Source organism: Trachemys scripta, chromosome 4 (genome assembly GCF_013100865.1).
Source record: "Trachemys scripta elegans isolate TJP31775 chromosome 4, CAS_Tse_1.0, whole genome shotgun sequence".
Classification (NCBI taxonomy): domain Eukaryota; kingdom Metazoa; phylum Chordata; order Testudines; family Emydidae; genus Trachemys; species Trachemys scripta.
The window spans coordinates 32,547,928-32,574,452 of record NC_048301.1 but is presented as its reverse complement, the minus strand read 5'-3'; the positions used below and the strand labels follow the sequence as shown (position 1 = coordinate 32,574,452).

The window sequence follows — 26,525 nt, the reverse complement described above, 5'->3', positions numbered from 1 at the left end:
CCGTTTCCCTATAACCAGTACTTAATTCTCTGTGTGAATGGGACTCACTAGCTATGCCTGCCTGCCTAAACAGATGGACAGTCTTTTTTCCCCTGAGCAAGATACCTGCCTCACATGCTACAATGGCTGTTCTGTGTGCATGTTTTCTGGACACTGCTTCCCACTAAGGCACTATGGGATTGCTGGCCAGATTTTCCCAGAATGCACTGATACTAACATAGGGTATGTGATAGGTGTAGACACACAGACTCAGCAGATGCACGGTTGTATTTGAAAAAAGCTGCTATGTGGATTCACTTTGTAATCTGGTAGGATGAGAACATTACAAACTGATTTAAGGTATCAGAGGGGTAGCCGTGTTAGTCTGGATCTGTAAAAAGCAACAGAGAGTCCTGTGGCACCTTAAAGACTAACAGATGTATTGGAGCATAAGCTTTCGTGGGTGAATACCCACTTCGACAGACGCATGCGTGGGTATTCACCCACGAAAGCTTATGCTCCAATACAAACTGATTTAAAAAAATCAAGTTGTGTTTAAGAGTCCTACCAAATACACTGTGGAAGGAGACCTTCCACACTGTGGAAAGAGACCAAGTTAAAATTGTGGGGAGGGTGTGCAAAGGGAACCTGAAACAGTAGCATCTGCAGTAGATTTCCCCCTTCTCCTTGGATCCTCTGCAGGGCTACAGGGTGCTGAGGAGGCTGAACCAGAGAGCAGCTGCCATGCACAGCATGCTCTCAATAGATAAGGAAAAAGACTCTGTGGAATAAGAACACTGAATTTACTGACCAGAAGTAATTCCCACATCTCTACAGAAACTTCTCACAGAGCGTGAACCATGGTGGGGGAATTGAGACATCATGGCATGGGAGTTAGGCAGAGGGAAAGAGAAAGGGGTAGTTTCTGGTTTCCACTGGGTGGGGGTTTCTGCTCCTCCATTGTGGTTGGGGATCCTCATGGTTGGGGTTGGATCCCTGCTTCATGCTGGGTCTGTTGGCACCGCCCCTGCCTCTCTGGAAACAGACAGCCTCACCTAACAGATGGCATAATCTGGAAGATTTAGGGTCTCACTCTGACGCACCACAGATGTTTGGTAGGAAAGTTTCCTTACCTACATGTTTCCCTCATCCAGAAGGGATGGTGACGGCCTTAATAAACAACTACTTTGTGAAAAGCCCCAGTTCTGCAAACACTTATGCATGTGCAATAATGGTTACAGGATTGGAGCCTAAATTTCCTACCACTACACAACATTTTGAAACAAATTACGATATAGAAAAGTCAATTATGGTGGGTGGGTGTGTATATGCATTTTAATGTATCTGCTTTATTTGCTCCACCCTTGCTTGTTAAACCACTTTCAGTATTTTTTTAAACGCAAACAAACAAAACAAAAGAGCTTTTGCTGGAAAAACTTCTTAATTCTGAAAGTTACTGGACCAGCACTGGGTAATAGAATGGGGGTTTCAATAGAACACAAAAGCAAATCCAGACTTGAAAAGAGACAGGCTGTCCTGCTACAAGCCAGTCAACTGCCAAACTGTCATTTTGCTGTGCCACTGAACAGAAGGCCCATGTAATGACAACCACAAAACTCATTTAGACTCTGAAAAGGTGACTAATGAGCTCATTCATGCTGCCTATAAATTATTCACTTACAACACTGACCCCACTCAAGACAAACAGCAAAGTAAACTTTAAACACTGGGATCCAAGGCCTTCTGAGGAGTCAGAGTTACTTCTGTCAAACGTTTCACAATAAAACAGAAACTACACTTGCTTCTGTTTCATTGTCAAATTCACTCTTCTATTTACACTTCTTTTTACTACTTTTAATCAATTTAAAGTAGATGCAGCCGTTACACATTTATTTCTCTGTTGCCCAGTTTTTCCATTAGTTATTACAGGCAATCAAAAAGCACTATAAATAGTTTTAAATTAGATTCTTCAGAAATTGAAGCCTGACCTTAAAATGCAATGCTGGTCTCTATAGTGCTAAGAACACAAGTGCACACATGATTAACAAGTGCTATGTCCAAATGGAAACAAAATGACAATCATTTTCAGTTATTTTGGGGTTTGATTTATGTGCTTTAGTTTAGGGTAAAATATTTCTTCAGAACACTGTTAATCCAACCTGCCTCCTGAGATTTGTGATTATTTAAATTTCCATTAAAATTTATAATCTGTGACAACATGAAAATGGAGGCATTTTTAAAGATATATTTTGGTTTTTAGGCGCTGGAATACACAAAACCTTTTTCCCAAAAGTACCATATTAATGAAGATGACTTTCCTCATTCTGTTTAATGTGAAGTAAGAGAGTTTGTAGTTTACCGTTATCATTGTAAATAATGTTTGCTGCAACAAAAGTGGTTGCTGTATGTAGCAGTTCACATCAATTGGGACTTTTGTCTGAGTAAAGACTGCAGACACTTTATGATTATCCAGATAAATTGCTCACATATTTAGAAGTGCAGTTTAGTAAATTCTGATGTGACGTAGCAATTCATACAAAGACTGAAGTTAAAATCACATTAAGGGCTGAATTCTGCTCTTTGAAACATGCCCAACCCCCGCTGAAATCAATTAGAGTTACACATATCTGTACTGAAATACACGTCTGTACTTAATTCCAAGGGTGAGAAATGCCTAGCCAGAAGTGTAAGCAAGGAAACTCATAGTTAAAAGTGAAATTGCTATTCTGAGCTAATTTAATACATTAGACACTGCAGGGTCTCCAAACAATGCCAGACCTTAAATAACACATGATACCGAGGCACAAGAAAAAGGGAGTTAAAGATGGAGTTTTACAACTTCAACTTTGAATTTCCTCCTGGCTTTTTCTCATTTTAAGTCAAATCCATAGTGTTAGAATTGTATTTTTAATCACCCCTTTTCTTCCAAAACAAAAAATATTAATGAAATGGAACAAGAACCTTGGAAAAAGACTTTTCTACCTACCAACAGCAATTTGGATAGCCTTCATGTGTTTACATTCACATTTCCGAATCTACAAGAAAAACACGCTTAGATCCTTTCTTGCACTGTTTGTGTTGCTTTGTAAAAAGGCAAGTGATTAAAAAAAAAAAAAAAAAAAAAAAAGACAAAGCAGTGGAGTATTCTGCAACCACACAGCATGCAAGTCCTAACTTATCAGTAGCTCTCCACCTGATGAGATTCCTGAGCTTCTCCTAGCTGAAGGGTGTTGGCAAAAAAGCTGCTTTGAAACAGTGTCACATGTCCTGCCCCAATAACCTGTCTGACAAGCAGAGTTCACTTCACAGTTCATTGGTGGGAAATGTGGGAGCTTCCCACATTAGGCTTTCCACACCCTGTTCCTGATTTTTCTAATGACAAGCCATTGTGATGTCAGTTTTGCCCCAGGACTTGGTCTGGTTTGCATAAAAACAACCTACAGTTGGCTGCAAAAATCAGAAGAATAATGGGGGGGACAAACTGATATTAAAACTTTCTAATTACATGTATTTGCAAAAGAGGCACAAACTACAAAATCTTTCAACAATGATCAACAACTGAAAGATAGTCCATTGAATATTCAATACTGCTAACCTATCTTGGGGTTTTATAGCTAGGTAGACAATAATAATATTCATATTATTTTAAGAAATCAACAATCAAGACATTCACAAAGCAAACAACTTTACATTCAACTTTCCCTGGGAAAACTCTGGTCCCCTAGAGCAGTGGTTCTCAAACTTGGGCTGCTGCTTGTTCAGGGAAAGCCCCTGGTGGACTGGGCTAGTTTGTTTACCTGCCGCAAGCGCAGGTTCGGCTGATCGCGGCTCCCAATCACCGCTTCAGGCCAATGAGGGCTGCAGGAAGTGACGCGGGCCGAGGGACGTGCTGGCCACCCTTCCTGCAGCCCCCATTGGCCTGGAGCCGTGATCGGCAGAACCTGCGGACAGGGCAGGTAAACAAACTGGCCCGGCCCACCAGGGGCTTTCCCTGAACAAGCAGCGGCCCAAGTTTGAGAACCACTGCCCTAGAGTAATAATATCTATCTTTTTGTAAGAGATTATCTTCCCCACTCACCTCTTCATCAAGCACAGGTCCCAAACCTGTTACTCATATACTTAACTTTGCACTCTATGAGTAGTCCCAGGGAAGTCAATTGTACTTAGGGTTGCCAGGCATCCGGTTTTCAACAGAAATGCTCGGTCGAAAAGGGACCCTGGTGGCTCCGGTCAGCGGCACAGCAGGGCTAAAGCAGAGGCGGCCATGGGGGTTCCATGTGCTGCCCCCGCCCCAAGCGTCGGCTCCACAGCTCCCCTGGGCCAGGAACTATGGCCAATGGGAGCTGTGGGGGTGGCACCTGTGGGCACAGGTAGTGCACGGAGACCCCTGGCTGCCCCTGTATCTAGGGGCCGCAGGGACATGCAGGCTGCTTCCGGGAGCCGCCTGAGGTAAGCACCGCCTGGATCCCTCACCCCAAACCCCTGCCCTGAGCCCCCTTCCGCACCTAAATTCCTCCTCAGAACCAGCACCCCCCACATACCCCAACCCCCTGCCCCAGCCCTGAGCTCCCTCCTGCACTCTAACCCCTTGGCCCCTGCCCCAGCCTGGCAAAAGTGAGTGAGGGTGGGCAGAGCGAGCGATGGAAGGGAGAGGGGATGGAGTGAGCGGGGGGCAGGGCCTCGGATTGGGGTGGGGCAAGGGTGTTCGGTTTTGTGCGATTAGAAAGTTGGCAACCCTAATGGGACTACACATAGTGCATAAAGTTAAGCACATGCATAAGTCTTTGCAAGATCAGGACCTTAGTCTATAGATTTTTCACTTTATTTTTGGTAAAACTTTTGGCCTTGATCCTGCAAATATTTACACACTTCAGTAACTTCACCTATGTGAGCACTCTCATGGAAGTCAATAGGACATTCACAGGGTGTAAAGTTAAGCACATGTATAAGTCTGTGTAGGATTGGGATCTTGGGTGCAGGGGCCCACGTAAGCAGATCAGCATCCATGTAAAGCTCCACTGAAGTTTGGGCTCCATAGTGGTGCAGAAGTTCTTTTCTCACAAATCAGCTTGTAGGATAAAGGAGTTAGGCCTTGATCTTGTGAAGGACATATGCCCATGCTTAACTTTATGCACAACGAGTAGTCCCCTACTGAGTTCCATAATATTTGCAATTGAAAGTTACATAGGGCAAGGGTTCAGAGTTGGCTCTCACATAAACTGGTGTCCACTCCAGGTTACTGCAATGGAGTTACTCTGGATTTGCACCAGTGTTAAGGGAAACCAGCATCTGGCTCTTTGTCTTTTTTTTTCTTCTTCTTTCTGTAAAATGTTGTGTTCATCTATGGCACAATACCACTAAGGCTGATTAAATGGATCTCCCCTTATTGCAGTACAGACAGCTGAGCTAATGCATTTTAATCTCACACTTCAGTCTTTGCAGCAACCTTAGTGATTTAATTAAATAATAATAATACGAATAAAAACACATATCCATCAATGAGTGGCTGGTAATACATTTATTTGTAAGCAGAGATTTTTTAAGTTAAGTTCTAAATACACTGAACTTTACAGCAACACTTTGTAGCTACCATAACAACCACATCTTATACATACAACTCATATCCAATTCAGGGCAGAAGAGCAGTCCATTTTGTAGCAAAGACCAGTGCTGTTTTGTGGATCAGCTGGCAAGATGTTTTCTAAAGCAGCTCAGATCAGTCAACAACAATCTCCCCCTAGAGTCCAAGTACATCACCTCAAAAATATGTCTCAGCTCTTCTGGCACTGAGCCTGGGAACCCAAATCTGTCCCTGGTCCAGATCTTCCAGTTGGCAGCACAACGAATTGCTGCCCTGCCACCAAGGTGGAAAGTCATTTTTCACTCATTATGTTATTTCAAAAATAGAGCACTTGCTTTATTTAAAAGAGAAAAAAAAAAAAAACACAATACATTGTGCTTTAGGAAATCTACAGCCCACAAAGCTCCTTTGCTTTATAAAGCCACACAGACAAGGGATCGAGTTAGAACAATGTGAATTAATATCCCAAGAAGTTTGAGCTGAAAAATAAACTCAGACTGAATATTCTATTGCTCTCAATCCATTGGGCCCATGCCAATCAGGCTTGAACTATGCATCACTAATGCCCTTCCCTGTGATCTTTGCAGTGGCTTGGGGTGGATATCATCTAGATCTGCATCAGAGATTTCCCTCTATTTCATCTTGTGGAGTTTTCTATGCATATTTTCCCTATAGTCTTCATGGGATTTACATCAGCTGTCACATAACAGAGCTAGCTGCACCTCGGTACCCTTCTGATCTCTCTAAATCTACCCTTCAGGTGTCAGTCCTCACGCCTTTATCTTAATCCATTGCAGGGTGGAATTATGCAATTCTTCCACTCTTACACCAGGCCTTCGGCTACAATATACCCTGTGAATCAATGCGCTTTCCCAGCAGGTCTTACTGCGGCTCTTCCCTTCAGGTGACTCTGACCAGAGGCGACTACAGTGACTCAACAGCCTTCTTAAACCAAAGTATTATTTAATTTAACAGCAGGAACAAAGCATTTAGAGAAAAAGGACTTTAAAAACAATAACAGTCTACACATGTGTATCTTACCTAAAGGTTCACCTGGACGTATAATTAAGGCCAGCTGTTGCTGCAGCTGGCCCCTCTCCCTCCAATTAGTCCCCAGATCCTCATGATAACCTAGGCAGACCTAACTTTTTCAGACACCCCAGGGGACATCTGAATCTTAGTCTGGTTCCCCTAAACAACTCTTCCGAACAATTTCCATCTCTTTTGAGAGACAGACAGTCTCCTTTTTAACATGCTATAGTTGATCTCAGCCATGCACAGGCCTTTTTTCTGTAATGGCATTGTCCCTTAACAGCTCTCAAGCGTTTGCTGAGAAGTGGCTTATTGTGAGCCAGTTTTTTCCTTTTTCCTACAGCGCTCTAGTAATTAAACCAATATATTCATACAGTAAACATCCCCAAAACAGGTCAACCTACAGTATTCCTCCAGTATTTCAAAACAGCTGCGATTCTGTCACATGAACTATTTTGGATTTATAGATATTTATAGCCTGGCTTTGAGATCCTCAGATGGATGGGAAGCACAGCCAGTGGGTTTCCAGATGGAATTAGGTTTCCAAGTATTGGTGCTGCTGTTCACTTCTGCAGGTGGTGGTGAAAGGATTTAGTTCCATTGACTTTTAACTGACTTTCAGTGGGGCTTGGGTGTTTCTAGAGCCCTTTGGTGCTTTTGAAAATGTCTCTCTAAAGCCCTAAATAATAATATCTAGCTCTTATATAGCACTGTACAACAGCAGATCTCAAAGTGCTTTACAAAGAGATCAATATCATTATCCACCTTTTACAGATGTGAAAACTGAGGCACGGAGATGACGTGACGTGATGTGCCCAAGGCCACCCAGAAACCAATGGCAGACCCAGGCATAGAATGCATGTCTCCCAAGTCGCTGTCCAGAGCTCTAGCCACCCTGCCTCCTAGGAATAGCCTGACATCTTTCTACCTGAGGGATTGTTCTCCCCATGCCATATTGTATAGTTGTGATTAACAGAGATGTTTGAGGTGGAGCTGCCTCACTATAAATTGGAGACAGTTGCTGGCATGATGTTATCCTTAAGAGGTCCTCACCTTTGAACCTGCCCCTCCAGTTCTCCCAAAGCCTGGATTTGTTAACCTTCCTGGTGTGCTGCAAAGCCCATCTTTTCCCCAGTTTTTGAGGAAGTGGTTGGTGGTGAATTGGAAGGGTTTTAGTTTAGTTGAATTCATCAATATATTATGAAGAAACAGTCCTTTCTATTGTGTTGCTAAGTGCATGGTCTATTCTTCTGGTAGGGGATAAGTGCCCAGAGGACTGGATGGGGCACCTAAAGAGGCCTTTAAATTTCCAAAGAAATGAAATACATTTAAAACCATAGCATGGAATATCCATTTCCTGGCAAAGGGAATGTCTGTCTATCCACCCACCCTTACAGATTTGCAAAGAGAGAGAACACTTCTAGGTACGCTACGGGAACTCATTTGCTAGATTAAAAACAAAAACAAAACAGTGCAAATTCACTAGTGGTGTAAATGGGTGTAACTACACAGACTTCAGTGTAGTTGCAACCATATACACTGTCAGGGTAACAATCACCTTCTACCTAAGCCTATGGCAGAGGTGAATTTCACTTGGAGTGAATTTGGCCCAGGAGTACTATACATATTGTGATGAACAAGTTCATCATGATTGCTGTTGGTTACTTTATTTCCCAGGAAGCTCCCACGTGGCTCAGCAGCTGTGGCCTGAGGGAGAGAAGCAACAAGCACTGCCTGCAGCTCCATTGCCTGCTGCAGAAGGAGGTGGCTACTGGCAGAAAGCCAGACACTGTTAAAGGGAAGAGACTTTTCCTATTCTCCAGCAAGACTCTTTAGCAGTAGCAGCCACTAGCTCAGCCTCCAGCAATTTCCTACCCACTTCAGCACCACTTGCAGGTTTGCCAGATACTATTCAAACAGCAACAGAGGTGAAATCCTGCCCCAATGAAGTCAGTGAGAATTTTGCCATTGACTTCAGTGTGGATAAGATTGCATCCAAGTCTAGAGGCCAGAGTCTCCTGTCACTTATGCTGGTGTAAATCAGGCATAGTTCTATTCAAGCCAATGGACAGAGAAGAATCAGCCCCAGCAATACCTTTCTTAGAGAAGGGGACGAGGAGCCATGTTGCTTTACACAGAGTCCCGGCCCAAGCACTGGGATTCTGCCTTTGTCCCCAGATGTCACTCTGATGGCTCAAAAGTCGGGTTGAGATGTTATGGGGATAATCTCATTTAAATAGTTCTGTCCCTCTGCTGGGATTCTTCTGTTTTTTAACTATGTAACCCAATAGTAAAACAGCTTGGGATCCTATTTCCTATAGTGTTATTTTGGTGCTTATTAGTGATCACCTTTGGTCTTCAGCACCTCCTTGCAGCAAAACCAGGCAACACAGAAAACCTGCCTCGGTTTCCCTCATGGAACTGAGGTTGTGGATTAGGCAGTTAGAACTCCCTCAGACAGACATCTCCCCCAGTCCTCCTTATGTAAATGGGTTTGTATTTCAAACAATCCCTCTGACTCTACTTCAGGCAGGAGTCATCCAGCTTTCCCCCTTGGAGCTGGACTTGTAACTTAGGCAAGCTGTAGGACCTTAGCCAGTTTCTCATTCAACTGGTCCCTTTTCCCTCCAATCAGTTCCCAGTTCCAGAGGGCTCAGCAGGCCAGCTTTCACCTGCTGATGGCTGCCCTGCTATGAGGGAGGAGCATATAAACTGGTCCCCTTTTCAAAACTCATCCCAATTTGCTGGGGAGACATAAGCCCTGCCCACTCTGTAAGGTTCCTGATTCTGGACTCTTAAAGAAACAGTGATGGGATTTACTCTCAACCACTATTTATTCCCAGGACCACTTCCTCTCTCCTAATTTCTTCTAGGTCTTTTTATAGCAGACCTGCCAAAACCTTAGAGGGCCATGCCACACGATAGCCCTGGGCTGACCCCTAGAAACCACAATCCTTAAGGGGACAGACCACCCCATCACAGCACTGAACCCAGCAAAATGTACATAGAGGTCAGTGATAACTGCATGCTGACCCATATTGCCTCATTGTTTTCTAATAATCCCCTATCTGTATCCATTTGTTGTCTCTTGTTTTATACTTTGATTGTAAGCTCTTTGGGGGCAAGGACCATCATTTTGTCCTGTGTTTGTACAGCGCCTAGCACAATGTGGTCCTGGTCTATAGCTGGGACTCCTAGGCACTAGGTCAATGCAAATAAATAAGAAAATAACAACCTATTGGGTCCTATATGATATTGAGCACCAATGGGGGCGGGGAGAACCTCGGCCTTCTGCAGGTTCAGACAGGACACTCAGCACCACAAAGGATCAAGTCATTACCTAATACTTTGTTCACAGAAGGGCATTTCTTTGGTGCACCAGCCCACACTCTTCACAATTGTCAACCCTCCTTCAAACCTAGTCTATCATGTGAAAAATCATTTAGATTTGGAAACTTCTCATTGTCATGTAGCTAAAACAAAGATGAATTGGGAATTCCTTTCAAGCATGCTAGTTTCTCAGTTAACTTAGTGGCATATCTGATTTCTTTGACAACAGTGTATTTTTATCCTTGTAACAAGCAAAAAGCAAATTCAACCCAGAATATTAAGTTTTCTTTGTCTCCTTCAAGCCAGCCAAGTTTTTGGTTTTATTATTATTACACTTTCCTTTTTGCCCTGGGCTTCAGCACTCTACTTCTGAAGAGGGAGCCTCTGCCCAGGAATCTACGTTACAGAATATTACTCCTACCTACATAAATTGACCGAATATACAATAGGTCACCTTAAGGAGAAAGTTCAGGCCAACAGATTTCACATCAAAATCGGCAACTGGCAATAGCTATAGATTTCCATGCCTTCATCTCTCCCAGCATGTATGTCATATGCCCATGATGGTAACTCAAACCCTTATGGAAAAGTCCTGAATAATTGCATCAAAAATAATAACTTCTCTCTAGGTTTTGTAAGATGATCTTCTAAAATGTAACAGAAAATTATATCCCTGGCATAGAATTCTATAAGTGGATAAAAAGCCCATTAAAAGACTTCATTCCCTGCTCAGCTCTAGTAGCACCAGGGATTGTCCAAAATATTCACATGAGAAGCTAGGACTAGAACCTAGATTGTCTAACTCCCAATTCTCTGATTTAAACCACTAGACCATGCTTCTTCAATAATGATATAAACATTATATAAAGGAACTATGAGTTAGTGTCTCATGGATTTAGAAAACAATTTTTGAAGCATAGGGCAGGGGCTCATTCAAATGAATGTGCGTATGTAAGTATTTTAAATTCAGCGAGTTCAGTTTGACACACCTGCTGAACTAACTTCTCATAAATCGTGTGATAATTACGTAAAGTTATGAACACAATATATATTCTTTATAAGGGTATATACACTAGATTTCAGTTACCTATTGTTTGCACCATTTGGGAATAGTTGTAGCTTATCATGTATCGTGGAAATCTAGAAACAAAGGCATTAGAGCATATTTTTGCAGCACAGTCATGGCCACAGTAGGGGACTTTGGTAAATGACAGGCATGGGCAATCATCTAGACCAGTGGTTCTCAAACTAGGGCCGCCACTTGTTCAGGGAAAACCCCTGGCGGGCCAGGCCGGTTTGTTTACCTTCCACGTCCGCAGGTTTGGCCGATCGCGGCTCCCACTGGCTGCAGTTCACCGCTCCAGGCCAATGGAGGCTGCAGGAAGGGTGGCCAGCATATCCCTTGGCCCGCGCCGCTTCCTGCAGCCCCCATTGGTCTTGAGTGGCAAACCACGGCCAGTGGGAGCCACGATGGGCTGAATCTGCGGACGCAGCAGGTAAACAAACTGGCCCGGCCCACCAGGGGCTTTCCCTGAACTAGCGGCGGCCCTAGTTTGAGAACCATTGATCTAGATGACCTCTATGAAAAGCATCATAGAATTTTTAATATCCATTCCAAGCAGACAGGACCTCGATGTTTAGTGTTTCAGCTTGAAGACTGGAAAAATGATCCTGCTAGGAGTTCAATATGAGGGTCCAAAGAGCCTCGGTAATTTCCAAACTGGCACAAATCCCACACCCCTTATTCATGGAAATCCCCCATTTACTTTGGTGGGAATTTTGCCAGAGTAAAGAATGTGAAATTTGGCTTCTAGTATTAGCCCTCTAATCCTTCTTTCTATTTACACATTAACTGTGATCTCTTTGAGGTCCATCTTGCAGTTCTTACTCACTGAGGGCTCCCCACTGACATTAATAGAAAGTTTTGCTTGCATAAGCACTGCAGATTTGGACCTTAAATGCAAACCAATTAAAATGGTAAGGCAGCGTGGAGAATGATGCAAGAAGAGCATCTTTCAAAACAACCCTGACAAATTAAAGAATTGATCTGAATTCAACAAGATGAAATTCAGTAAAGACAAGTGCAGAGTACTACACTTAAGAAGGAAAAATCAAATGCACAACTACAAAATGGGGAATAACTGGCTCGGTGGTAGTATTGCTGAAAAGGATCTGGGGCTTATAGTGGATCACATAGTGAATATGAGTCAACAATGTGAGGCAGATGCAAAAAATGCTAATATCATTCTGGGGAGTATTAACAGGAGTGTCATATGTAAGACACAGGAGGTAATTGTCTCCCTCTACTTGGCACTAGTGAGGCCTCAGCTGGGTTACTGTGTCCACTTTTGGCTGCCACACTTTAAGAAAGTTGTGGATAAATTGCAGATAGTCCAGAGGATAAAACATTTAGAAAACTTGACATATGAGGAAAGGTTTTAAAAACTGGGCATGTTTAGTCTTCAGAAAAGAAGATGAGGGGAGACATGATAACATTTCAAATATGTTCCGGGATGTTATAAAGAGGACAATGTCAATTGTGCTCCATGTCCACTGAGGGTGGGACAAGAAGTAATGGGCTTACTCTGAAGCAAGGGAGATTGAAGTTAGATATTAGGAAAAACTCTCTAACTATAACAGTAGCTAAGCTCTGCAATAGGCTTCCAAGTGAAGCTGGGGAATCCTCATCATTGGAGGTTTTTAAGAACAGGTTGGACAAATCCTGTGAGAGACAATCTAGGTTTTCTTGGTCCTTTCTCAGCACAGGGGGCTGGACTTGCAGACTTCTGGAGGTCCCAATTAGCTCTACATTTCTATGATTTTATGAACTGCAGTGTACTGTACTTGTTATAATTAAGTTTGGATTATAAACTCCTCGGGCAGAGAGGTCTTCATATTTCTCTGTAAAGCATCATTCATGTTTATAGGTTGGGTTAGTTCTCACATTGTTGTTTGGACAGCATATCCAATGAACGCATTAGGCAACTCCATTTTGTTCTTAGTCAAATTTGGCATGTTATGGGGAGGATGCCAGTGGTAGGATGTGAGGAACAGCTGTGTGTTGATGCCATCTACCCATTGTATTTTAGGGCTTCCAGGGGCTCTTTTCTGTCCAGCTTTCATTGGAACAAAGTAAAAAATGATTCTCATAGGGAAGGTGGTAGGTATTCGGAGCAGATGACCATACCACCATAGAGAGTGTTGAGCAAGTGCTTGAGGGAGCAGAACAGGTTTAGTTAGAAAACGGATCTCTTCATTCAACTTGAATTCATATCATTTGATGTTTTCAATCATTCAGAGATGCTTCATCTGAATGGTGCCCGACTTCTTTTCAATAATGACAGTGAAAGGCCATTTTTAAGTCCCATAGGTCACCGAAATGTTATATATCCTCAGCTTTGTCTCTCTGCTTATCCAGGTGTCCAGGATCATCTTCTGCAGTTGGGTGCTTGGGATACAAAAAAGGAAGGAGTGGGATTCCTCTTTAAATGTCATATCCACAAATCAATCTTATCATTTGAACCAATTTCTGGTTGCCTACTTAAAGCCCAGTTGTAGCATAAACGTGGAAGATGAACAACTATTCTTTGCTATGCTCCAAGCAGTGAAACTTCTGATGAAGACAAGACAAAGTTCTACAATCAACTGAACTCTTTTTATTCAACCACACCTCTACCCCGATATAATGCTGTCCTCAGGAGCCAAAAAATCTTACCGAGTTATAGGTGAAACCGCATTATATTGAACTTGCTTTGATCCACCGGAGTGCGCAGCCCCGCCCCCCTGGAGCGCTGCTTTACCACATTATATCCAAATTCGTGTTATATCGGGTCGCATTATATCGGGGTAGAGGTGTATCTCTAATCACAACATTGTCACAGGATGACTATGAGTTGGCAATGTGACACGGCCGTGAAAAAAGCTAATGCGGTCTTGGGATGCATTAGGCAAAGTATTTCTAGTAGGGATAAGGAGATGCTGGTTCCATTATACAAGGCACTGGTGAGACCTCATTTGGAGTACTGTGTGCAGTTCTGGTCTCCCATGTTTAAAAAGGATGAAATCAAACTGGAACGGGTACAAAGAAGGGCCACTAGGATGATCAGAGGAATGGAAAATCTGTCGTTTGAAAGGAGACTCGAGGAGCTCGGTTTGTTTACCTTAACCAAAAGAAGGCTGAGGGGGGATATGATTGCTCTCTTTAAATATATCAGAGGGATAAATACCAGGGAGGGAGAGGAATTATTTCAGCTCAGTACTAATGTGGACAAGAGAACAAATGGATATAAACTGGCCATCGGGAAGTTTAGGCTTGAAATTAGACGAAGGTTTCTAACCATCAGAGGGGTGAAGTTTTGGAACAGCCTTCTGAGGGAAACAGTGGGGGCGAAAGACCTCTCTGGCTTTAAGATTAAGCTTGATAAGTTTATGGAGGGGATGGTTTGATGGGATAAAGTGATTTTAGTCAATAGGTCAATAACGTGCCATCGCTGGTAATTAGTAACAATGGTCAATGATGGGATATTAAAAGTTACTACAGAGAACTTTTTCTAGAGGGTCTGGCTAAAGAATCCTGCCCGCATGCTTGGGGTTCAGCTGATCACCATATTTGGGGTCGGGAAGGAATTTTCCTCCAGGGTAGATTGGCAGAGGCCTGGAGGTTTTTCGCCTTCCTCCATAGCATGGGGCAGGGGTCGCTTGCTGGAGGATTCTCAGCGATTTGAGGTCTTTGGATCATGATTTGGGGACTTCAACAGCTGAGTCAAGGGAGAGAATTCTTCCAGGAGTGGGTGGGTCAGCTTTTGTGTCCCGCATCATGCGGGAGGTCAGACTAGATGATCATAATGGTCCCTTCTGACCTTAGAGTCTATGAGTCACTCTGCTCAGTAATTTTAATGCTACTGTTGATAATTTAAGTGGAGCACAGAAAAACCTTATTGGACCTATGACCTCAAATACCTTAAAAAGCAATGGTAAACACCTTTCACTGTTGTGTTTTTCTCATGATCCTGTCATTACAAACACCTGATTTCATAGGACTTGAATTCACCAATTTACTTGGTCGCATGACAATGCCCAAACAAAGATGATTGATTACATTATAATCTCTCATTATTGGAAATCATCCATCAGCAATTGTAGAATTTATCAGTCTGCCAAGCTCAGTAACACCGACCACAAATTAAGCTATGTCTACACTGCACTACAGTGTGGACTGTGGGGGTGTGAATGGCAGAGTGCACCAAGGTGCTGCTATCTCACTGCCCCACATGGATGCTGCTGGCATGAACTTAAAGGTGCCTAGTTCACATTAACATAGTCCTGTTTGAAAGAAAACTATAGTAATGTGAAGTAGCTACAGAGATGTAAAGAAGCTTAAGGGAAATAAGGTGGCAGGAATCTGTGGAATTGCTGTGGAACTATTAAAAAGTGCTGGACCACCTATTCTTTTGTGGCTGCAGATTCTGATCAATATCATCTGGAGAACAGAGGTGGTCCTGTGTGACTGGCAAAACGGCATTGTTTTACCACTAGGGAAACATAAAGGCAGCAAATGGGACTATTGAAATTACTCCTTTACCTCGATATAACGCTGTCCTCGGGAGCCAAAAAATCTTACCGCGTTATAGGTGAAACCGTGTTATATCGAACTTGCTTTGATCCACCGGAGTGCGCAGCCCCGCCCCCCCCGGAGCGCTGCTTTACCGCGTTATATCCGAATTCATGTTATATCGGGTCGCGTTATATCGGGATAGAGGTGTATTGTGACATTATTTTTCTATCTGTCCTAGGGAAAGATTTTGCTTCTGTCCTGCTGACCCAAGCCCCTGATATCTAAGGAGCAAGAGAAGACTACAACAAGCTGGCTTCACTCCCAGCTGTTCCATGACAGAAAAAATTGTCACAGTGCATCAGTTTATTGAGAAGGCACAAGACTTCAAGCACCCTGTTCACATTACATTTATGGATATCAAGGTCAGGTTTGACTCTGTTGACAAGGAATCACTTTGGCTGTTCTTGAAACTCGCAGGCTTCCCTGACAAGCTCCGTAAAATGTTCCATCTCCTATCTGATGATTCCTCAAGCTGCATCCTTGTAAATGGAAAAAGAACCGCCTTCTTAAGAATTAGGTTGGGCATTCGGTGCCATTCCAGAACTCTTCAGTCCCATCATAGACTACGTGCTTGAGCAGATACTAAGTAAATGCATTTTAGGTATATGCCTTGGTGACAAGCATCTCACCTATATCAATTTTGCCATTGGCATAGCACTAGTTGTCAAATCAATGGATGAACTAGTTGTAGCATTTAAAGCTCTGAAAATCTCAGCAGCAAAATTCAGCCTGAAAATTAATTGGGGGAAAAACAAATTCTTCTAATCAGCAATTCTGATCGTGTTGTGGGCTCTAGCATATCAGTGGGTAACCACTTTGTCGAGATTTTCAGTTATTTCACCTCCTTCAGCTCTATTGTCGATAACATGGGTGGCATCAAGAAAGAACTTGAAGCCTGCACTACAAAAGTGTCATCAGTAATGGGGTACCTCATCAAGAATGTTTTTTGCAAACTGAACAGAACATTTATAGTGCTACATAAATAATTTCAGTACTCCATCTCCCCTAGAGGTGGATGCTATGTCAATGGGAGAGTGTCTCCCACAGACACAGCGCAGCATAGACACCGCCATAAGTCGGTCTAAGCTACTTTGATTTAAGTTACATATCTTACGTAACTTAACTAGCATAACTTGGATCGATTTACCTCGTTAGTGTAGACCAGGCCTTAATCTGCTTATGCCTAGCTCCAGCTCTGCTTCCTCTTACTATAACATTACCATATCCAGCATAGGCTTGGAGGTATTCCAGTTAAAAATAAATATTGATTTTACAAAACAAACAACTAAAAAAGACAAAATTGGGCTAAAAAATCTGATTCACTTTATTCCCTGTAGCTATTTACAAAGGCCTAATGCATCCATAGTAAGGAGTTTTGAACACCCCTACAATAAAAAAATGATGCAAGGCAAAAATAAAATTATTCAGTAAGGACCAAGAATGTTCCAAGAAGTGTTTCACATTTCCAGAGTGTCTTTACAAAACAATCAGGAGGGGGGGGAAAACCCTATTTTAAATGCTATGAAAAATGTCAGTATTTTGGTAACCCTTGGACAACTGCAGGCAAGGGGTCTGATTCTGACCCTACTTACCCCTTCTTTACATCAATTTTACTGCTTTCACTTCTGATCTACACCAGTTTAAGTGAGATCAGAATCAAGCCCCCTGTAAACTGCACTGTAGATTATACTCTTCTGGAAACGCTCCCTCCCACCCCCGCAAGCATCTTTCTCACTTGTCCTTATCTGCTGAACTCACAACACCGAGTGCCAGGTCTATTTCCCTGACCCCTCTTTCTAGTTACTGACCCTTTCCACATAACAAACAGCACAACCCCGTTCTCTCTGCTGATCACTCTTGCAAACTCCCTGGCAAAAAATCTTGACCTTCCGACCTGCTTAATTTTCCCAGAAACCACCACCACACATCACAATCAGTGTTTCAGCTGCCTAACTTTACTGCCACTCCTCTCACCAACAATGAACTCAGTCACCCTCCTACATGCCAAGTTCTCCTATAACCCCTCCAGAAAGTAATCCTGACAACCCTTTTAGGGTGACCAGATAGCAAATGTGAAAAATCGGGACGGCCTGTATAGGTGCCTGTATAAGAAAAAAGCCCTGAATATCATAACTGTTCCTATAAAATCGGAACATCTGGTCACCCTAACCCCTTTCCACAATCCCTGAACTCCCTTGCCAGCCCTCCTGCTGCTCCACAGATAAGCATCCTAATGCCCCTCCTTGCTGCTAACTTGCACAGGTGCCAGCCACCTGGAAATTATATATACCCTTCTAGGGCTTAAAATCCAGCTTTGGTTTCAAGATAATTATTAAGTCAACTGGGTCTTTTGAATAAAATTCTGTTCCATGTGAAAAAAAATACATTGAATTTGTTTAGGAAAGTTTTTCATGGTATTTCTAATGCTAATTAATACCACCTCTTAAAAATCCCCATGGTCCTCTTTAGAGACAAGTATTACAAAAAACGACTTTCTTAATGAAGATAGAGTTACTGAGTCCAGAAATGTTAAATGACTAATCAGTATGTCTGTGAGACTCAGAAATTGGCTTCATTTAAGCTAATGTAAAAATGCAGGTTAATTTGTACCAAAAATTATATATCAACAATTCAAATGAACTCGTGTGCCCTAGGCCTGGTCTATACCTAAAATTAGATCAACCTAGTTACATCACTCAGGCCTGTGAAAAATTTCTTGCTCTGTGCGATGTAGATAGAGCAACCTAACCCGCATTGTAGATGCAGCAAGACTGAATTCTTCCATCAACCTAGCTACTGCCTCTCAGAGAGGTGGATTAACTACAATCAGTGGTTCTCAAACTGTGGGCTGAGACCCCAAAGTGGGTCACACCCCCTTTTTAATGGGGTCGCCAGGGCTGGCGTTAGACTTGCTGGAGCCCGGGGCCCAAGCCCAACCCCAAGCCCCACTGCCCAGCCAAAGCTAAAGCCAAAGCCCAAGATCTATTGCCCTGGCTGGCAGGGCTCAGGTTACAGGCCCCCAGCTGGGGCTGAAGCCCTTGGGCTTTGGCTTTGGCCCCCTTGCCTGTGGCGGTAGGGCTCAGGTTCAGGCTCTGGCCCTCCCACCTGGAGCTGCAGGACTTGGGCGGGCTCAGGCTTCAGTCCCCCATCATGGGGTTATGTAGTAATTTTTGTTGTCAGAAGGGGGTCACGTTGCAAGGAAGTTTGAGAACCTCTGAACTACATCAATGAAAAAATCCCTTCTGTCAATGTAGAAAGCATCTGCACTACAGAGGCATGGCCACAGCACCGTAACTGTGCTGCTGTAGTGTAGATATCCCCATAGTAACTTATCTAGAACTGACCTGTTCATATGCAGTGTATACACACACACACACACACACACACACTCTATAGGCCATGGAGTTGTATAGATTTACACTTTCTTGGGATCTGATCCTGTGGCTGGCATAACAGTGGTAATTATTTTGTACATTGTACTTCACATATGAGAGAAAATTGTCCAGGAAAAAAATCAGACATACAACTCCACCACAACTACCTACCACTGCATGCAAATGAAACAAGAACTAGTAGCACTTTTAACCTGTTTCTTTATCCTTTTCGCAGATGTAGAGTTTCCCAAAAAGACTTGAGTCGCTGGGCTGATGCTGCCCATCTCCTGTTCAACTGTATGCATTCAAGCCCACCAGAGAGCTGCTTGTGAACTCGAGGCTGGAGGAACACAATTACTTTAAAGTGATGCAAGCCATTTACTATAATGCTACCAATTGCACTAAATGAGGTCAGCTGGGCTAATGAAAGGAAAAGCGGTCGTTCTAACGACAAACATTCTGGGCCCAAACCTAAGGTGCTTTATGCAGGTATGCAACAGCCAAAAACATTTTAAATGACTAGACAGGAGGAAAATAACCGAAGACTGCACCCTTATGTACACCATAAATGAGATTGCCACAGCTCACCACAGGTAGAGGCAATATGGGCATACAAGGGGCAAGGCCAATGGTAAACACTAAGCACGGATCCACACAGCCACAAACCTGTGAGAGGGGAGGCATCAGACCATACCAACTTCTCTCCTAAGTGATCAGTAGTAACTGGATGCAGCCTGGCTGTGTGGCAGCCCCAGGCCTTGCTTCTGGTAGTTTGTGAACAAAGTTCTTGTAGGTTTCCCCACATTGTGTATACTATATGCTAGATTGGAGGTAGTTCTTTACCTCATCCTCACCTCACTAACCCAGGAATGGGATTCATTCCTACAACTAAACCTTGTTTGCTTGTACTAATGTCTGGAAGACTCATCGCACATTACTGACTTTTATGAATTAGTAAGCACCCAATCTTATGAGGTGCTGAGTACCCTCCATTCCCAGCAACTTCCATGGAGTTGAGGGAACTTAGCTTCTTGCAGGATGAGGGGCTAAGCAAATGAGCATGACGAAAGCATAGATAATGCATCTCACGGTGCACTTTGTTAATTTATTTAACAAGTGCAGTTTAGCTTTAATTATTTATGATAATACTTCATACTAAACTAGTAAACATAGCATAATATATTCTGTAAAAGTAATAAAGTCTTAGCTATATGAGACTGCATTATGGCTCGTTGCTCTTAAATCTTTGCTTAGAAGGAGAGCGCAGCATCAGTTTGTGTATGAATTATGAGGTGTGTGGGTTAGTGAAAACGAGCGAGATACTATTTTTGACTTTGTTTGTTTTTATTTCATTGTTCTCTCTCTCCCTGCTATGGGTCCCTCCCTCCTACCACTGCTCCCATTTAAGACCCAATTATTTTCCCATTGAAGTCAAATGCAATGTCAAATTCCATTGACTTCAATGGGAGAAGATTGACCCCTTATTGTTTTGCTTACATACTTGATCAAATACCACACAGGTATAGTGGGCCAAATTCAGAGACAAGCCTATATTGTGACTCACAGGCCAAGGAGCCAGAAGATAGGCAAGGAGCAAGAAAAGCAACTAACAAGGGCGTATACATTAAAATAGCCCATCTCCTTCCTTAACACATGCATTCTTACATCTTCTGATTTCCCAGTGTGGAAGTTACATCACCTTAGAATCCCATATTGATAAGTGGGTGTAGGGGAGTTTGATTCAGTCTCAGTTAGTGCAAGGGGGCCTAGTTCTCCTCTCACATCAGTGTCAATCATGAGTATTTATTATTACTACTATTGTTGCTCCAACATTATTATTATTATTAGCGTCACAGTTGTGCTTGGGCTCTACTGACATTGCACAAATACAGAGTACCAGAGGCATTGTAGAGCAATAGCGAGTCCACGCCTTAAAGAGCTCACAATCTAACTAGACAAAGTAAATCCAGGGTAGGGAACAGGGGTATAATTTATAAGCAGAGTGACGGTTTGTAAACACCATCTTAGTGCCAACATTTTTTTTTAATTCTTTGGTTGGAGTTTTGTTCTGAAGCAATTAGCTAGAAGGAAAGACAGAAGGGCCATAGACAGGAAGGTCTGAGGAGGGTTGGGTAAAGGATAGCAGGAAGAAAAGCAAGGAGCCTGGAGGGCAGGCGGAGTGAGACTGAGATGGGGCCACAGCAAACAGCCAACCAGCATAAATGGGAAACTGTCCAGAGTCAAATCTGTACCAAAGCAATCTGGTAACATCATCAGTCTCTGACAGTCTCTAGCGCAGCATCTGCAGTGGCTGCTCCTTGTATTTGCTTCTGCTGGCTAGCTTCTCTAGTATTTCCTTTGAAATCAGTGGAGTTTCATCAGTGTGAAACTGGGGTGAGAGGAGACTCAGGCAAGGGAGCCCACTGTCTATATCACCTCTGAATTTAGCCCAGTATCCGTATCTTTAAGTATCAAGTTAAAAGCCTTTCCATAGAACAGATTAGAAATTAGCTCATATGCAAGGGATAGTTGAGTCAGAGCATTAAGCTATTAATCATTAATTGCTTTTCAATTTCTCCTTCAATAAGTCAATTTCCCCAACTAGCCTCTTTCTTATTCACTGGTCCCCACTAGTATCCTACATCTATAAAACAGCTGCTTGTAACCACCGAGATGTTAGGATCTGGAAAAGCTGCCTTTCTGCACTGAAATTTGGCAAGGAAATACTAGTTTAGGAGGATGTATGACCATACTTGTTTCTGTGTCTCAGATATACTACTCTGGGCCGATGTCATCCTCCCTGCGTTACAATAGCTTGAGTATATCTACCCTGCAAGCTTTCTGCATGTCGACCTTTGCATTTTTGCCCAATCCTCCCTGTAACCCACACTGAAAACCCTCCAATATGCGTCATGGGGAAAATTCTACCTGAGCTGGCATACTTGATTGGGTAGTATGGGGCTGTTGCCTGATTGAATATTGATTATATTGTACTGATTACTTAAGAATTTCCAATTAACAAATGAAACCTTGCGGTTTGACAGGTTCCAGTTCCAAGACCAGGCCCACAGTTATTTGTACTATGATTAAATTGGCTGCAACAGTCACAGGTAGGCCAACAGATTTTTTTGCTATTTTAATATTTTTATTAGCAGAGTTATTAACACACTAAAAGTTCCCAACCAAACAAAAATGTAGCAGTAATGCAATATCAGTTTTACGGCCCATACTATATGATATGCATACTCACACAATCCTTATGGAGACCCAGGAGTAGTGAGACAGGTGATAGGCTGCCAGGGGCCTATCCTCTCTCTGGCATACCAACCAATACAATTATTAAGTTCTCATCAGCCTATCTTGTGGTCCAGCCTATTATTGCGTTTGATGGCTGCCCTGAATATTCATAAGAGGGTTCAGCCTCTTTGCCCAACTGACTTCCTCACCCTTATAATATTGGGGAGTCTTAATTCTATAGGTTAGTATACTAATTATATCAAACTTATTAGCATATACATCAACTGGTTACTATAACAATTCTTTGGCTAAGTATCTGCTGATGTTCCTATCCCAGAATTTCAGCAGAATTATTTATTGCAAAATGTATGTCGTATGCTATTTTTTGATTTAGGGTCACTGCTAATTAACTTACTTATGCTAAGCTAAACAATTTACTTATGCCACAGTTCATAGGCTTCATATCTTTATACTAACTGCTTACTCTACTATCTTACATGTTTAGGCTGGTAGGCTTCTTGAATTTCTACCTTATATCTTATCTTAATGCTTTTAAGCTAGCTTTGGACTTACAACTTCTGCGAGCTGGAGCCTCCCACTCCCCACCTGTCTTTGACCCAGGCTGGACAGGATCTGGACAATAAAAAGGGATTGGGCCCTTTGGAACCAATCCCTGCTTCACTGACAGCCACTCATAGGTCTCCAAGCCAGGCAGGGGCTCCAGGAGCTGCCTGGGGAAGCGGAATTGAGCTCCTAGAAGTCGGAAGCACCTTCCACACACCATGTGAGGAACTCAACCAGATACTTGCCTACACCCTGAGTACAAAGACCATTGTCACACATGACATAATTGTAATCCCAGCCTGAGGTGTGGCCTCTGACTGTTCCTAATTCCTTTATCTTGGCATCTGGTGCCTCCCCCCAAGGGGGGGGTGCCCTCCTAGTGCATGGAACATAAGAGATGCTGTCCCTTGGGAACATGTTTACTACCAAATAATACACTAGGAGGGTAGTCCAATACATAAGGAATAAGATAATTATCTTAATCCCTAAAGTATCAATAAACAACGGGGGAACTTTATTAGGTACTGGGAACAAAGGAGAAGGGATAAGGAAAGAACAGGAATAACTTGAATAATAAAATAGCAACAATACTTTAAATCCTCCCCCCCTCAATATTTACAAATGGGCCCAAACTATCCAGCTCCCTCTGGGGGCAGATAGTGAGTTCGGAATCAGTTCTTTGACGGGTGATGCAGCACTGTAATCACTGGCCAGATTAAAACAAACAGCAAAACAAACAAACATGGGATTTCTTACGAGGTTTTCATGCCTAGAAAGGTAGTACTGTCTTGAGGCTGGCTCCTTGGTCTGGAGTCCAACAGAAAGTTAAGCTGGCTCTTGGCACCTGATCTGGAATTGCTCCTCAGCCTTCGGGGTTGCTGGTCTCTGTTGGACCGATACTTTTCAATGACCCAATAACCACCAGCAGAGTTCAAAAGTTTCCCTTTGGGTAGGAATGGAAAGTTTAATGGGGACGTCCCATGCTGTGATGCTTCTCTCTCTGCTCCACTCCAACAATAGCCAGAAATGAACTTAAAATCAAACCCTTTGTCTCTAAGTTCTAGCTTATGATTTGTTCTGGAAGTTGCTTCCAGCTGGTTCTACCTCTGCCCTGGACTCTAGGTAATCTGAGAAATGGAGTCCTGAGGGCCTCTGTAGCCACTGTTGCTGTAGTTCAGGAGCAAGTCCCCTAGAGCCTTAGTGTAATATGTCAGGGACAACTTGCTCCAGAGAGGGATACATCATTTTGAATAGGAGTGGACTCATGTACAGAAAGGAGGAAGAGGGGGCAGTGCTGGAAGAGACTGTGGCAGAGTCCTAGGAATGGGCAGGGGAGATGGGAGCCCAGGATCAGCCTGCACAGGCTGATACCCTGATGGATACACAGGGACAAATTTTCCAACAACCTGTCCAGAGACAAAGCGATGGAATGGCTGTGACAGGGAGAGGTACAAGGCCCATTAAGTGCCACCCACCATCTTTGTTCTGATCCCCTGGGAGACTGCACTTTTAAGACAGAATAATTTCTTGGTTACGTCCAATATTGCATGCTAGCAGGGTGGGCTTAGCTTTAGCTGAGGGTGGAAGCCATGACATTTTCATGGACTCCCTTCCCTATGCTTCTCTTTCACCCTTCCCCCGGCATCATGTGATCCAAGATGGATGCCAAGAGAGGGGGAAAAAAACCTTCAAATGCACTCCTAGTTGGTGGGACTTACACAGTGTAATTGAAATAAATCTGAGCCAGATAATTAATGGGTCATACTACTGGCAAACATGAGTATATTTATAGAAATTTTGTTCTTTAGTATTCGGTTACACCAATCTGATTATATAGATTTATACCTAGTCTGTTAAACCACTGTCCCAGTCAGATACAGGTTATAAATCCCAGGGGCTGTAACAGGGGGCAAAGTTTGATCTGGTCCTTTGTTATTTGTCCCTCTTGCTCTGTTCATTCAGGACATGCGGTCCAGTCCAGGCAGGAGGGGCGCCATAAGCAAGCTTTCTGCAGCTTTGCTTTGTATGCTGTTAACGTTTGCCTTTATGTTCTTCCACTCCTGGAAGGTGATACTTGAACATTTGTCACATAGAGGTACTCCAGCTGGTTGGTCAGATTCCTTGGCAGGGTAAATTTGTTACAACTGCCCTCGTAACTCACTAGACCACTTCACTCATGGATAAGCAGTTCCATCACCAGGCATGGAAAAATCCCCTTTGCATAGATGTCTGAGTTTCCGCCATTTGCCTGGAAAAGCACTTTCCCAATCTGGTACTTGAAAGGGGTGATGTCATCAAGGGCTTCTCCAGCCTGAAAGAATGTTAGGACCAACACTTACCCTGGTGCTTCATTAAAAAAGTCTATGGCAACAGCAACTTCTGAACAGGACAATGAGTCAAGGAGTATAAAAAGCATTCTTAACTGACAAGAGTTTCAGTGTGGCCTTGCATGATGCAAATGCAAAGTGGGGAGATTCTTTTGGTTTTTCCCCCCATGAAAAAAATTAGATTGCCTTTCATTGTTTTGCTTGCCTTGGCAAGTACTTCAACCTCAGATGGGCCATCACTCCCACACAGGCGTAAGATGGACCCTACCATCCATCAGTGAGCAAAAAGGAAGTAGGTCAGGGCTGAGATGTTTGAGAACATGGTCTGAAGGACTGATGCTCACTTGCAGCATTAGAGGGAGAAGGAGGAGAGAGATAGGCTGAAGGAGCAGAGACAGATTGAACAGTTCAAGGCAGAGGAGAGGAGAAATAGGGAGCTGGGCCAGATGGTGATGGAACTGCTGATGAGCATGTTGTCCACCAGGATGCAGCTGCCAGCAGTAGTGCCAGCTCTACAGCTGGCTCCAATGCCAACAGCAGTAACAGCCCCTGTGCAGCCACCCATGCCTGTGGTATCATGTCCCGAAGACAGTGCACTCACTGGAAAATCATGGCATGCCTGACCCATGTAAAACTCTTTGGACTGTATACCCTGTGCACTACACCCCTGTGCAACTGCACTAGCCACACAACTTGTGCAGCAACGTGCCTCGTGGGCAAAACATTTTGTCAGGGGGAAGGAGAACAGGAGCAATAACTCTGTGCACCATTAAAAATGTCCTTTGTTGTTTTCAGTTCAGTGTTCATATAATTTCACTGGCTAGCACCATACCTTACACACACACACACTTGTGCTATACTTTCCTTCACTCTACAGACATGTCCATTCCTGTCTGTGGGCAGGCAGCTGGTATGCCTGCAATACCTTGTTAGAGGTTTTTCACTTTTGCTTTTTATTTAATAAAAGTAGTTTGGTTGTACAACACAGTGCTGTTTGGATGCTAACAGAAGAGTGGAGAGAGAAGATGCTTAGTCTTTGACATTTAAAAAAGCTACAGCATTTCCTAAACTCGCAAAACCAGTCATGTGAAGCACAGTATTGATAAAAATTAGCAGTGACTGAATAAAACAGTTAAAACCATAACTGCATTATAGGCTCCATTACAGCATTACATGCCCCCATTATTGGCATTGCTGGGCATTATCACAGGGCCCCTTTACAGCATCACATCTTCACATCCACATCCCATTGGCTATGAGGATATGGGCACATAATGCATCTCTTATCTCCCTTGACTGCTTGCACCCAGCCCCAGTGTTGATCTTGTTGCCTGTACTGGGCCTGCAAACCAGCAGGGTCCTGACACCACTCCATGTGGAAATACTCACCTTTGGCCTCACAGATATTGTGCAGGGCACAGCAGGACTCAGCCATTCAGATGCATTGGCCACACAGGCAACCAAAGGATTTTGTAGGCAGCACCATC

General features: G+C 43.3%; 1 protein-coding gene across 2 annotated transcripts in view; it reads right to left on the bottom strand.

The window, feature by feature from the left end:
* FOXN3 (forkhead box N3) overlaps positions 1 to 26,525 on the bottom strand; it is a 300,577-nt gene that overhangs the window by 186,889 nt on the left and 87,163 nt on the right. The window contains exon 2 of one of the 2 annotated variants that reach the window (XM_034768119.1): positions 19,123 to 19,250. The exons of the other annotated variant lie outside the window; for it this stretch is intronic. The gene's annotated coding sequence lies outside the window, so the exon portion shown is untranslated. The remainder of the gene's footprint in view (positions 1 to 19,122; positions 19,251 to 26,525) is intronic. 2 annotated transcript variants of the gene reach the window in all.